The following is a 15,919-nucleotide window of genomic DNA, read 5'->3' as shown; positions in this document are numbered from 1 at the left end:
GAGTGAACTTCCCTGCAGTCCTGTTTATATGGGTGTAGTTAGAACTGCTTTGGCGATGGTGGCCCGCCTCTGTTGGGGCGGAGTCTCTGCTGTGATGGGTTGCCTTGGCAATGGCGGGCTGCCTCGGTAATGGTGGACGCCCCTCCCCCACAGAACTGGACCGTCCTGGGTTCAGCTGCGCTTGCTGTGAAAGTCTCAATCCAGAGTTTCTGGTTGCTGTTCTTTTGCGGGGGTGGAATTTCCCCTTATTTTCAATAATGTTTTCAAATATTGATGAGGGCAGAACTTCTGGCAATGGAGTCCTCTGAGTTAGTGTTCTTTTTTTTTTAAATTGTTGTTTGTTTGTTTTTTGTCTTTTTAACAGTTATGGTTTGACTCTGAAAAGTTCTTATTCATTTTAAAAGTCTTCATTTCAGCTCTATTTTAGAAAGATAGATTTGGTAGATATAAAATTCTAAATGGTTATTTTTCTTCTTTCAGTATTTTAAAAGTGGCATTCTGTTTATTTGTGGTTTATTGTTTTTCTATTCTTTTTTTTTTTTAGAAGAAAATCTAAGCCTATTTTATTAAAGAAATCAAAAACTGCATTTAAAATGAATTTTCAAATAGCGCATAAGGCCCATTTGACTACCCTTTAAGTTTTTCAAAGTTTTTAAAATTCAATAATGTCCACTTTCTGAATCCTTCGAATATGTATACATATACACACACATATTTTTAAAAAGAACATATTATACACATATTGAAGAAAGATAACAGTTTCCAACTCATTTCATGTGGCCAGCATGTATTTGATGTCAAAATCTGACAATAACATGAAAAGAAGCAAACATTGCAAACTAATCTCCCATTAATAATAAAACTTATACTTCAAATCATAGTAAATTGAATTTTATAATTTATGTAAAATATGAACATTTGAGTTATTTCATGAGTGCTAGTTTGGCCCAATGCCAAAAAATAATAATACATAATACGATTCACTATATTAACAGCTGAAAACAAATGATGAAACCATTTCAACCTATGCTATAAAGCTCTTTATCTATTTCAGCATCTGTAATAGAAACTCTTAGCAAACTATGGAGGAAAGGAACTTGCTTATACTTAACAGCAAAAGGTGGAATTTTATCCCTCTGAGACAGTGAACCATGCAAGGATAATTTGCTATCACCCCTTCTGTTTAATATTACACATAGATAACACAAAGTACAACAGGTTAAGTAATAAAAATTATAGGTAGACATGTGAAGCATTTTTGAACTCAAATGTCATCCAGGAGATGACTTCAGCTGATCCCAGCCAAGCCTAACAGAATTGTAGCCTATTTGCACATACATGAGAAGGAAATAAATGCTTATTGTGGCAAATCACTAAGTTTTGAATTCTTTTTACGTAACATTATTTCAACTGAAACCTGAACAATGCAGCTTTCAAAGATTTAATGGACAAATGGGCAATTCTTAATTTAGATCTGTAAACTCACAAAGCCTTTGAGAAATTGAGCTAGAGATCATAAAAAGACTGGAAAATAAAATACTAGACAGTTAATGTAAAATTGTAGTATTTTAAATTAATATTTAAAATTTAAAATTTCTATTGCACGTCATTGTTCTATAATTTTTCACAATATTTTTTTCTTTTTTTTAAAATTTTACTTCAAGTTCTGGACACACTTGTAGAACCTGCAGGTTTGTTATGGGTACCCTGGTGGTTTGCTCCACCTATTGACCCACCCTCTAAGTTCCCGTTTCTCACCCCTGACACTCCAGCAGGCCCTGATGTGTGTTGTTCTTATTGTTAAACTCCCACTTATGAGTGTGAAAATGCAGTGTTTGTTTTTTATTTTGTTTCTGTCTTAGTTTGCTGAGGATGATGGCATCCAGCTTCATCCATGTCCCTGAAAAGCACATAATCTCATTTTTCAATGGCTGCATAGTATTCAACGGTGTATAGGTACCACATTTTCTTTATCCAGTCTATCATTGATGGGCATTTGAGTTGGAACACTGGAAGAAAATCTAGGCAATATCATTCAGGACATAGGCATGGGCAAAGACCTCATGATGAAAACACCAAAAGCAATTGCAACGAAAGCCAAAATTGACAAATGGGATCTAATTAAACTAAAGGGTTTCTGCACAGCAAAAGAAACTAACATCAGAGTGAACAGGCAGGCAACCTACAGAATGGAGAAAAATTTTGCAAGCTATACATCTGACAAAGTCTGATATCCAGAATTTACAAAGTACTTAAATTTACAAGAAAAAAACAAACATCAGAAAGTAGGAAAAGGATGTGAACAGGCATTTCTCAAAAACAGACATTTATATGCCAACAAACATGATAAAAACCCAACATCACTGATCATTAAAGAAATACAAATCAAAGTCTCAATTAGAGACCATCTCATGTTAGTCAGAATGGTAATTATTAAAATGTTAAGAAACAATAGATGGTGGTGAGGCTGTGGAGAAATAGGAATGCTTTTACACTGTTGGTGGGAATGTAAATTAGTTCAACCATTGTGGAAGACAGCATGGAGATTCCTCAAGGATCTAAAACCAGAAATACTATTTGACCCAGCCATCCCATTGCTGGGTATATACTCAAAGAATGTAAATCAGCCTACTATAAAGACACATACACACATATGTTTAATGCAGCACTATTTATAATAGCAAAGCTGTGGACAGTTATTCTGATCTGTATTCATATAGGTATCTGTGTGATTTTTCAATCCTTTTTTTACTTATTTTATGATTTTTAACATTATAACTTCTAATTTTTAGGAGTACATGGTGTATATATTTATGAGGTTCATGAGATAGTTTTATGCAGATATGCAATGTGTAATAATCACATCATGGAAAATGGGATATTCATCAGGCATTTATCCTTTGTGTTATGAACAGTTCAGTTAAACTCTCTTGGTTATTTTAAAATGTAACATTAAGTTATTCTTGACTATAGTTACCCTGTTGTGCTAACAAATACTAGGTCTTATTCACTCTTTCTATTTTTTGTACCTGTTACACGTGCCCCTCTCCCATTATCCCCTGACTGTGTTTTGTTTTCCGTAATTTTACTATGATATTCTTACTTTTATTTGTCTGTCTGTTTGTAGGTATGCATTTATACTTCTTGAGATTTGTAAGTCTTGTAAATGTGTGGATTGCTACTTCTCATCAAATTTGGAAATTCCATTTGTATGCCCCTCATACCTTTTCTCTTTTTTGGGATTCCCATTATGTATATTTTCCTACAAGTCAATGAGGCTATGTCAATTACTCTCTCTCTCTCTCTTTTTTTTTTTTTTACTTTTATTTTAGTTTTAGGGGTACACATGCAGGTTTGTTATAATAGGTGAATTGTATGGGGGGTTAATGCACAAACTATTTTTTCACCCAAGTAATAAATATACTACTGAATATGTAGTTTTTAACCTTCACTCTACTCTCATGTTCCGCCCTCAGGTAGGTCCCAGTGTCAGGTGTTCCCTTCTTTATGTCCAAATTTATTCAATGTTTAGCTCCAACTTATAAGTGAGAATATGCAGTATTTGGTTTTCTGCTCCTGTATCAGTTTGCTTAGGATAATGGGCTCCAGCTTCATCCATGCTGCTTAAAGACAGGGTCTCATTCTTTTTCATGGCCACATATCATTCCATGGTGTATATGTACCCTATTTTCTTTATCTAGTCTACCATTAATGTGCATTTAGATTGATTCCATGTTTTTGCTTTTGTAAATAGTGCTATGAAAAATATATGTGTTTATGTGTTCTTATGGTAGAATTATTTATTTCCCTTTGAGTATATACCCAATATTGGGATTTCTAGGTCAAATGGTAATTCTATTTTAAATTCTTTCAGAAACTGCTAAACTGCTTTTGACAGTGGCTGAACTAGTTTACACTCCCATCAGCAATGAATAAGCATTTCCTGTTCTCTACAACCTTGCCAGCAACTATAACTTTTGGACTTTATAATAATAGCCATTCTGGTGTGAGATAGCAAATCATTATGGTTTTGATTTTCATTTCTGTAATGATTAGTGATGTTGAGAACTTTTTATATGCTTACTGGCCACATGAATGTCAATTTTTAAAAAGTGTTTGTATATGTCCTTTGCCCATTTTTTAATGGGGTTGTTTTTGCCTGTAAATTTGTTTAAGTTCTGGATATTAGACCTTTGTTTGATGTATAGTTTGAAAATATTTTCTCCTATTCTGTAGATTGTCTGTTTACTCTGTTGATAGTCTCTTTTGCTGCACAGAAGCTCTTTAATTAGGTCCAACTTGTCAACATTTGCTTTTGTTTCAATTGCTTTTGGCAGCTTTGTTGTGAATTATTTGCCAAGTCCTAGGTCCAGCATCGTATTTCCTAGGTTATCTTTCAAGGTTTATATAGATTTTGGTTTCAGATCTAAGTGTTTAATCCATTTTGAGTACATTTTTGTATATGGTGTAAGAAAGTGGTCCAGTTTCAATCTTCTCCATGTGGCCACCATTTATTGAGCAAGGAATCCTTTTCCTACTGCTTGTTTATGTTGATTTTGTGAAAGATTAGATGATTGTAGGTGCACAGCCTCATTTCTGGGCTCTTCATTCAGTTCCATTGGTCTATGTGTCTGTTTCCATACCTGTCATATATGTCATGCCGTGTTTTCTGGTTACTGTAGCCTTGTGGCATAGTTTGAAGTATGGCAATGTGATGCCTTCAGTGTTGTTCTTTTTGTTTAGAATTGCCTCGGCTATTCAGGATTTCTGTTGTTGTTGATCCATAGAAATTTTAAAAGCTTTTCTAATTCTGTGAAGAATGTCATCGGTAGTTTGATAGGAATAGCATTGTGTCTATACAGTACATTGCTTTGGGTAATATGGCTATTTTGACAATATTGATTCTTTCTATCTATGACCATAGAATGCTTTGCCATTTGTGGTATCTCTGATTTATTTGAACAGTTTTTTGTAATTCTTGTTGTAGAGTCTTATACCTCCTTGATTAGTTGTATTCCTAGGTATTTTATTCTTTTTGTTGTTATTGTGAATGGGATTGTGTTCTTGACTTGGCTCTCAGCTTGGATGCTGTTGGTGTGTAAGAATGCTATTGATTATTGTACACTGATTTTGTATCCTGAGACTTTACTGTAGGTGTTTTCCAAGGAGAGTTTGAGCAGAGACTATGGGGTTTTCTAGGCATAGAATAATATCATCTGCAAACAGGAATAGTTTGATTTTCTCTCTTCCTATTTGGATGTCTTTTATTTCTTTCTCTTGCCTGATAGCTCTAGCTAAGACTTCTAGTATTATTCCGAGTAGGAGTGGTGAGAGAGGGCATTATTGTCTTGTTCTGGTTTTCAAGAGGAATGCTTTCAGCTTTTACCCACTGAGTATGACGTTGGCCATGGGTTTTTTCACAGATGGCTCTTATTATTTTGAGTTATATTCCTTCAATGCCTAGTTTGTTGAAGGGTTTTAACATGAAGGAATGTTAAAATTTATCAAAAGCCTTTTCTGCATCTATTGAGATGATCAGGTTGTTTTTGTTTGTAGTTCTGCTTATGTGGTGAATAACATTTATTGCACCAACCTTACATCTCAGGGATAAAGCCTACTTGATTGTGATGGGCTAACTTTTTGATGTGTTTCTGTAATTTTCTTATATTTTGTTGAATATATTTACATCTATGTTCTCCAATGCTACTGGCCTGAATTTTTCTTTTTTTGGTGTGCCTTTTTAAGGTTTTGGTATCAGGAAGATGCTGGCTTCAGAAAATGAGGAAGGAGTCCCTTCTCCTCAACTTTTTGGAATTGTTTCAGTAAGAATGTTAATAGCTGATAGATTTCAGTTGTCTGGCTCTGGAATTTTTTTTTCTTTGGTTGGTAGACTTTTTATTACTGATTCAGTATCAGAAGGATTTCCTGGTCTGTTTAGGGATTCAATCTTTTCCTGGTTCAATCTTGGAAGGTTGTGTTTTTCCAGGAATTTATCCATTAGTTCTAGGCTTTCTAGCTTGTGTGCAAAGAGGTATTGATAATAGTCTCTGAGAGTTTTATTCTATTTCTATGGAGTGAGTGGTAATGTCCCTTTTGTCATTCCAGGTACATAAAGCAAGCTCTTGGAGACCTATGAAGAGATTTAGATAACCACACAAACATAGTGAGAGACTTTAACAACCCAGTGAAAGTATTTGACAGACTATTGAGGCAGAAAACTAACAAAGATATTCAGGATCTTAACTCAACCCTTGAAAAAATAGACTTAATAGGCATCTACAAAACTCTCCTCTCCCAAACAACAGAATATATATTCTTTTCATTGCCACATGGTACATACTCTAAAATTGTCTACACAATGAGGCATAAAAGAACCCTCAGCAAATTAAAACAAAAAAATTATACCAACCACAATTTTGGACCACAAGGCAATACAAAGAGGAATCAATGCTAAGAAAAATAACTTAAAACCATACAATTAAAATGAAATTAAGCAATCTTTGTCTGAATTATTTCTGGGTAAGTAATGAAATTAAGGCAGAAATTAAGAAATTCTTCCAAACTAATAAAAAGAAAAGATACAACATACCAGAATCTCTGGGACACAGCCAAAGCAGGGTTAAGAGGGAAGATAATAGCACTAAATGGCCACATCAAAAAGTTAGAATATCTCAAACAAACAACCCAACATTACGTCTACAGAAAACTAGCAGAAGACAAGAAATAACCAAAATCAAAGCTGAACTGTAGGAAATGAGGCATGAAAAACCACACATAAGGTCAATTATTCCAGGAGTGAAAAAAGAGAGACAATCCAAATAAACACAATTAAAAATAATGTCAATTTCTTTAAAATCTTTATCCTCTTTATGTCATATTTAGAATAATATCTATTGCCCTATCCACAGATGCATTGCCACTATACAATCTGCCGTTAGTAAAATCTAGTAGATTTTTAATTTCAGACATTGTGTTTAAGCATCTATAATTTCGTTTGTGAATTTTTTATTGCTTCCATTTTTCTCCTGAGTCCATTTGTTCAACAATTTATGTCCATCTTTTGCTTGAGTATCTTGTAAATATTTATAATAGTTGCTTAAGCTCCTTGACTACTAATTTTAACATCTGTGTTATGATTAAATTATTATCAATCACAAAATCAACTCCACTCTTGTTGGGACTCCAAAGACTCCTAGCATTTTCAACCTCTGATGTCTCACTTCAGCTTTTCCACTATGGTTGTCTAACATGGACTTTTGCTTTGTTAGACTAGTATTTGGCTGAGCGAAAAACAACTGAAGGTACACACCTGAAACTCCTTCACTGTGAATATTACTCCATTCCAATGCCAGTACCTGCAAATTCCAATCACCTCAGCAGTCATAAACATTGATTTTTTTTCTCCAACTGGTAAAGCCACTGCTCTTTTTATTTAAGTTTGATTTCCCTGTGCTTAGATTTGAATTTTTCCCATGTACAATATAAGGTAAATGTATAGCTCTTCTAATGTGTTTTAGTTTTTGAATGGTGAAAGCACTGCATGGTATGTTGTCCAAGACTTGAAAAGGGCTTCTTCATAGATTTTGTTCAGTTTTATAAAATTTTATAGCATAAATCTGACACTCATTGGTTCAGTATAGCCAAAACTTTCATTTCAAGTAATAATTTTTCAAGCATTTATTATATGAAAAAAAATTTTATCATTGTTTTAGAAACATAAATAAATTTCCTAGTCCCTACAACATAGAAATTATGGATTGTTTTCCCAATGGTAGAGTTAAAAAACTTGAGTGTCTATCGGCTTAAACTATCTAAGGTAATACAAGGTATGTGGTTAATAAGTGTAGAGCTGCATTTTATATTCAGGTCTGTCAGAAACCAAAATCTGCTCTCTTAAAATTTTAGACTTGTTTGGGAATATTTTATAGCCTACCTATTAGTTTAATGAAATCTTCAAGCATGCCTAATGGGTATGTTGTATGTAAAACAAATACTATCAGAACTATGCGATCTGTGCTTGAAGTAAAAATGCAGAGCACAGAGTCCCATAATATTCTGACTCTGCCAAGCCTTCATCAGTACTACTGGGTGATGGAAAATTAGATTTGTATGACTCCTAGATATATTTTGGTTATAGTTTGAAATCACTATACTATATTATGTGGATTATGAGGAATCATTGAAGTTACTGTGAATATTTTATCTGTAGAAGAAAGAGCTAAATGAAGATATAATAGCTACTTAAATAAGTTTTTAAAAGCCAAGGAAAGGATCATTACTTGGAGGACAGATTTTGAGGGCATGCAGTTGTGAGTTCATGTCAAGCTGCAGAGCATGAATCTATATGTAATATAAAAGGCAGGTGCTGAGTTGATTTAAAATCATGTAGCTATTAAATGTTCTTTCCACACACAAGACACACATACAAAATAGAAGAACAACAACAACAACAAAGAGAATGGCAATGATGTAAAGTTATGTATATGTTAATTAGCTTGATTCTGGGGATTATTTCACAATGTACATGTATATCAGATCATAAAGTTGTATATCTTAAATGCATACAACTTTTATTTGTCAATTATACCTCATGCAAGCTGGAAAAATAATCCATAAAAATTATGTCAGACTCAACTCACTATATAAAATTTGCAAGAAAGGGTATTAAATATTTTATCATCTGTAAATTGTATACTACATATCATTTATATTGGTAAAATGTGTAATCAATTTATTATTCAGGGTTCTCCAGAAAGACCAAATGAATAGGATATAGATATGTAAATAGATAGATAGATAGGTAGATATATACATAGATCATAGAGAGGAGATTTATTAAGGGAATTTGCTTACATGATTATATAGGATGAATAGTCTCATAGAATGTTGTATGAAAACTGGGAAGCCAGGGAAGCTGGTAGCATGGCTGTTCAAGTCCGAAACCCTCAGAATCAGAGAAGCAATCAGTAACTCTGAACCCAAGGCCGAAAGCCTGTGAATGTGGTAGGGGCAGGAGGTGAGGGCATGCTGGTACAAGTCCAGGAGTCCAAAGAACAGAAACCTGGAGGTCTGATGTCTATACCCAAATGCAAGAGAAGAAGGGTGTCCCAACTTCAGAAAACAAAGACTGAATTCTCCTTTCCTCTGTCTTTTTGTTCTATCAGGGCTTCTGGTCTACTGGATGGTGCCTGGCCCATATTTAGGTGGGATCTTCTCCACTCATTCCACCAAATCACATGCCAGTCTCCTATAGAAACACTCTCACAAGACACACTTGCTAATGCTGCTTTACCAGATGTCTAGGCATCCCTTAATCTAGTCAAGTTAATATCTAAACTTCTTTATTACAAGTATATATTAATAGAAACAAATAAAGACCATTTGATGAGTCCAAATAAGATATGATCCTGAAAAGGATTAGTAAAGATGTAGAATTCAGATGCATAGCACAAGATGAAAATGAGGAAGACTAGATCAAAGCAAGTTACTGTGTATCAGGGTAGTAGGAGGTAGATAATCCTAGAATATCTGGGGCAGATACCCAACTTAAAAGCTACCCTGAAGGGAGAATAGGTAAGGAGGTTATACTAATGCAAAACCATCTTGAACAATTGTGTAGAAGGAAATATACTGAGTGATAAATCAGATTAAGTTCTGTAAACTTCTCAGTTGTATATTATATTTTTAATATTTTAAATTGAGTCTATGTGTTCCTATTGGACAGTTAAGATATTTATTCCAGTAATATTTTAAGAAATCAGATATTTTTGATTATCAGGTTAAATCAGACATTAAATTAAAAGGCACATATTCTACTAAGATACTATGAGTCAAACATATTTTAGAACTCCAAATTAAGAAACTTGTGTAGTTTTAATTACTATCCACAAGATGTTTCAATGCTGGGTCAGGATATCTTATAAACCACTGAGTCCATGTAAAATTCAGAAAGTTTTTGTTATCCTATTGCAGCTCTGTGACTGCTTTGTAAAAGTAATCCAAGATCAAATATAGATTTGATCTTGCAAGGAAATGGAGAGTTCAGTATTTTAGCCATTTGGGTAATCAAATTAGGCAAAGCAATTGATGAGTTCTAGTTACATACTAAAATTAATGAGTAGTCACAGTGACTGGTATGTTTCAGCTTTCTCTGCTAGAGGAAGAAAAACAAAAAGAAGTTGTGTATATATGTGTGTATTTATTTGTATATATGTGTGAGTATATATCTATATATACATATATACAGATATAGATATGCACATACACATATAGATAACTAGATCTATATCTATATATCTATATATAAAAACTAGATCTAAATTCCAGAAATTGTAAGATTTTAGAAAATCATATTTTCAAGACAGGTTTTCTTTAACTTAGATCCTGGTAGTTAAAATACATTTGCAATCCTAAAAATGACATTGAACTAGTTTCATTAAGACCTAGAAATAATTTGCAGCTCAAGTGGAAAAGGTATTAAGCCTGTGACCTATTAATGAGTAAAATCTTACCTTATCTTTTGATGAACTAACATAAATCTGTTCTTAGTATTGAATTTGAAAATGTATCCTTCATGTTTCAATCAACAGTCAGCCCTGAGATGAACTTATAGCTGCACCTAATTTATCTTCTTCAAAAATCTGGTTGTTGACTGTATTGAATTCATTAGGCAATGAAAGAGGAGATGGGTGCTTTTATTTTTATTTGTGCATCATTATAGGACATGTAGGAACCTTAGAAAGTGCAAGATGGTATAGGATCAAAGTTGTGTTTCAGAATGTAAAAAGATGCTGAGACTTTGATTAGAGTTTGGAATTCCTCAAATTCATTGGAGGATTTAAAAAATGATATCTTTGTGTTTGTTATGTGTGTGAGAGAGAAAGAAGGGGTGAGTTTGCGAGAGAGAAACTGTTGTGTCTCTCTAATTAGATGGGAGGCTTTTAAAAGTAAGGCAATACGTCTTACTTACTGTTATACCCTCAAAAATTTACAAAATGCCTGAGTCAAAATAGAAGCTCAATTAATAGTACTTGAACACTTAATGGTCAATTAATAACACTTGGATGAACCTATAGTAAATGTATTAGCCGAGAGCTGTGCAATGTAATTTAAATTCTCTTCATTTTTTTTTTCATTTCTACAAGATAATTTTATTTAAAAATCAATTACCACTATTATGCTCCATCAGTTCCCATTTCTTTTAACTATGGAGAGGGTTTGAATAATCCAGACCCAGTTCAATTTTATTAGTTGTCAATTAAATACCTTATCTATGTATTAGTTGCCCATTGTTTCGATTTTTGAGTAATAGTTTATTGTTTAGGTGTCCTACAATTTGTTTATTCATTTGCTACTTAATGAAAATTTCTGGGACATAATCCAATGCATTTATTTATTTATACTCAAAATTGCCTAATGTTAACCCTTAGGAGGTTTTTAAGGTTGTTTTCTGGGCCATTTCAACACAACTCCAGACTTTTTTGAATATTTCCTTATTTTCAGGCAGCATAAGATGCTCCTAATCATCAAGTGAATCAGTCACTTCAAGAATCTCTGATTCCTTTCACTAAACAATGCATGGTTTGTCTTTTCATTCACGTAGCAGGATTTAGTTCACTTATTCATGAAAAAATAGTTTCTAATTTAGAATAAGCCTCATTTATCTATATTTTTCTTGTAATGGGTACTGTGGCATAAAACAAACCTTTTTTCTAATACCTGGCTATGAAGATTTTTCTCTACATATTATATAATTTATGAATTATAGTTTTAAATTTTATATTTCAATCTATAGTTCATATTGATTTAATGTTTGTGTAACTTTTGATACATGTATTGAAGTTACAGTTATTAAGCACCACTGTTTGAATGAATAAAACTTTCTCTACTGAATTTACTTTGCATTGTTATAAATGAATAGCAGATCATATTTTATATGTCTATTTATGTGCTCTCTAATCTTTTCTGTGACGTTATTTTGCCCAGAACATGATAACACATGTAGAGCAGAGCACTGTGCACTAGTTACTAATACCAGAAGAGGACTCTCACTATATGGAGGATAATGATCATCACCATACCAGCCACCAGGAATAGAAGTCCAAGTACTTCTGCCCACTCTCTCTTGGTATTGGAGTCACCAAAAATCCACAAGTCAAGTATTTGGTGGAAACTACTTTACTTACAAAAAGATACAGAGCAAGATCAGCTTCAGTAGTGGATGTCTGTCACCATGGTCTCTCCTGGAAAACAATCCAGTGTGACTGGCCTGTGAGCACCCCACTAGTGCTGTAGTAGAAGCACCCTGACACCTCCTCTGTGAAGTCTGAAATATTGAATTGAAAACTAGGGGCAAGCTTGAGGGCCATTGATGTACAATGCTTAAGCAGAACAAAGATGTACTTACTGAGTCTGAAACAGAGAAGGATATACTTTCACACAAAATCTAAACCTAGGATAGGTACTGCCTTTCCCAATACAAGAGATTTTAGTAAATCTTCCAACTTTGTTTTTCTTTATTCCACTTTGTTTTGGTAATTATCTATGCTGTCTTTTCTATATAAAATTAGCGTAAGATAGTCAATACAACAAAAATGCACGGAATTAGATTTGGTTTGCATTCATTCTATAGATTAATTAGGAGGCTCTTGAACATCATAAAAATAGTGAATATTCCAATCCATGAACTCAATATATTTATTTGTTTACTAAGATATTCTTGAATTCTTATTCAGTATTTGTAGGTGACATGCAAATTCTGTATCTATTTTTGTTAATTTTATACCTATTTTATTTTTCCTGATGCTATTCTAACTATTACTTTAAAAATTAACTTTCATGTGGATATAGTCCTAACTTCTTGGAAGACTAAGGTGAAAGGCTCAATTGGGCCCAGGGGGGAGTTTGAGTCTAGCCTGGACAACACAGACCCCCACCTCTAAAAATTAAATTAAATTAAGTTATTTAAATTAAATTAAATTAACTAATTTCCAGTTGTTTATGCACATATATAATTGACCTGGTACCCTGGAACATTCCAAAATTATTTTACTAAATCTGGAGATTTTGTTATAGGTCTATAGACTATGAATTTGTATGCAAATATCTTGCTTATATAAATAGACTTATTTTATCATTTTTATTTTTATGACTTTTATTTCTTTGTTTTTTTTATTTCTTTGTTTTGTTGTTTTTTCACTTACTAGAGCTTTTGAAACTAAAAGTGAGAGCGACTATTGTTGCCTTGATCCTGATCTCAAGGGATAAGTTTACTCATTTTTCACTCAGTTGTGTTGAGTTGGTTGATGAGCTTGTTGAATGCATGCTTTTTCACTTTTACTGTGTTTTTCATTTATATCATTTTCATTAGACTTTTATAGCGTCTATCAGTCTATTGATAATCACATATTTAATCTTTTGTGAAGATGATAAAACTTTAGGATTTTGTGATGCCTCTAACTTTATTGGCATGAAATAAGTGTAGTTTTATTATCTTCAAGGCTAACAAAAGAGTATGATTCTCTGATAAAAGGGAATAAAGGATTGAGTCTATCACTTGAAAGTGAGAAGAGGGAAAAATATTTCAGCCAGGTAAACTCAGTTTTATATTTTTGACAAGATAGAAATATTTAAAAGCTTTTACATTATTATTCAATTTTTTTTGACTTATAAACAGACACTCAAGCATTAATAAACCCTCTCTCAGGATGCAAATAACAATGATGCACTGAATTAAATAAAAGATAAATAATAGTCATTTTCTGAGTGTCTCTTTTCTGTTCTCAGATAAAATAATTGCCTACTTTCTTTAACATTTATTCAAACATTCAGCAAGTTATGTTAACTCTTCACTGTCTGGTATTCTTTGAAGAATATCTGATAATTGCACGTTATATTTATTAATGGCTGTGACTAAATAACGAATTAAGTTTTATAGTAAAAGGTAATAGAGCAAGTGATTCATTCAAAAAAGGCATTCCAATTAAATTTGAGGTTGAAATTTCAGAGATGTCACCTAGACACCAGCCATTTACCTATTTTAACAATCTTGTATATAAAATATTTATCTGTAAAACAAAGAAACAATGTTAAAAATTAGGTATCCAGTTAACGGATTCTGGTTTCTATACATGAAGAGAAACTTTTGCCTTAAAATTTGTTTCAAAGTTATATGCATGAAGGAAAAATACATGTGTTATCACAAACACTATTTTTGTACTTAGTATTCTAATATACTTATCTATTAAAGTCATTAGGGTGCAATTTACTCATGTGAAGGGTTGTTCTCTTATTTGCCACTTTTTGGCAAATAGTATGAGTTTCAATTCATTTCTGAATGTGAACAGATAAGAAGAAATTGCCAAAAATATTTGGTTCATAACATGATACTCTAGCAGCATGCTAGTCTATCTTTAATAGTGCTTGTAAGGAAATATCAATAAAGTGTCTTTGTCTTCGTTAGTTTTCTGAGTGTTTTTGTGTTTGTCAGAAAGCCTGTGGTAGCTTATGTCACTGGAAACTTCTGAGCAAATTACTTATTTGTTAATTAGTGGTTTCAACCTAAAATATGATTTCCTTATAGGAGTGTGGATACATAATTATATATTTTCTTATAGAAGTGTGCATATATGTTTTAATATTATATATATAATTATACACAGGAACATATAATTACATATTTTTATATATAAATGCATATAATTATATATTTCTATATACTATATACTATATAAATTATAAATATATATATGTGTGTGTATATATATTTTTATGAAATAGCAATACTTTTACACTGTTGGTTGGAGTATAAATTAGTTCAGCCACTGTAAAAGACAGTGTGGCAATTCCTCAAGGATCTAAAACCAGAAATATCACTTGACCCAGCAATCCCATTACTGGGTATATAGCCAAAGGAATATAAATCATTCTACTATAAAGACACATGCACACATATGGTTTATTGTGGCACTGTTCACAAAAGCAAACACTGGGCACCAACCCGAATGCCCATCAATGATAGACAGGATAAAGAAAATATGGCATATATACACCATGGAGTACTATGCAGCCATTAAAAAGGATGAGTTCATGTCCTTTGCAGGGACATGGATGAAGCTGGAAACCATCATTCTCAGCAAACTGACGCAAGAACAGAAAACCAAACACTGCATGTTGTCACTCATAAATGGGAGTTGAATAATGAGAACACATGGACACAGGGAGGAAAACATCACACACTGGGGCCCACTGGGTGGTGGGGGAGGGATAACATGAGGAGAAATATCTAATATAAATGTCGGGTTGATGGGTGTAGCAAACCACCATGGCACATGTATATCTATGTAACAAACCTGCACTTTCTGCACACGTATCCCAGAATTTAAAGTATAATAATAAAAACCTTACCAAGGACTCTCTTATCCTCATTATCTGTCTAAAAAATTTCTATTTAGCTCTTATATCACTGACTTCGATTGTTTGGACTAAGTAGTTTCCTACAAACTCTTCACTGCAAAGGTGGCATCTACTGTCACCCTTTTCTTTCTTTCCTATCCTTTCTTTTATCCTTCCTTCCTTCATCGATATGAATTTATGCATTGCTTTATCATCAAAAAATTATAATCCATTTGCATCATTATGTATTTTGAAACTCAAATTTTCCCAGATGTAGTCAGTGGAAAACATTTCAGGACACTCAAGAATTTTGATAAATTTTCATCTTAATTATAATGTTTCACTAGATTATTTGGAATTTTTAATATCACATTATCTGTGAATAATTAGGAATTTATTTTTCACTTCTATTCTTTTTACATTTTTTCAAAAAAATTTTTTTTATTATAAGCATAGTCTTAGGAAATTTTTTTTATTGCATTTTAGGTTTTGGGGTACATGTGAAGAACATGCAAGATTGTTGCAT

At 32.8% G+C, this 15,919-nt stretch overlaps 1 long non-coding RNA gene across 1 annotated transcript in view; it reads left to right on the top strand.

The window, feature by feature from the left end:
• Window positions 1-14,455, top strand: part of LOC119473667 — a 51,289-nt gene extending 36,834 nt beyond the window's left edge. Inside the window, exon 2 of the long non-coding RNA XR_005202873.1 lies at window positions 11,986-14,455. This is a non-coding gene — a long non-coding RNA (uncharacterized LOC119473667). The remainder of the gene's footprint in view (window positions 1-11,985) is intronic.
• The last annotated feature ends 1,464 nt before the right edge of the window (window positions 14,456-15,919 follow it).

The sequence above is a fragment of the Cebus imitator genome, unplaced genomic scaffold, assembly GCF_001604975.1.
Source record: "Cebus imitator isolate Cc_AM_T3 unplaced genomic scaffold, Cebus_imitator-1.0 Scaffold175, whole genome shotgun sequence".
Taxonomy (NCBI): Eukaryota; Metazoa; Chordata; class Mammalia; order Primates; family Cebidae; genus Cebus; species Cebus imitator.
Note: the sequence above shows the minus strand (reverse complement) of the source record. Positions and strands in the feature narration are given on the sequence as shown.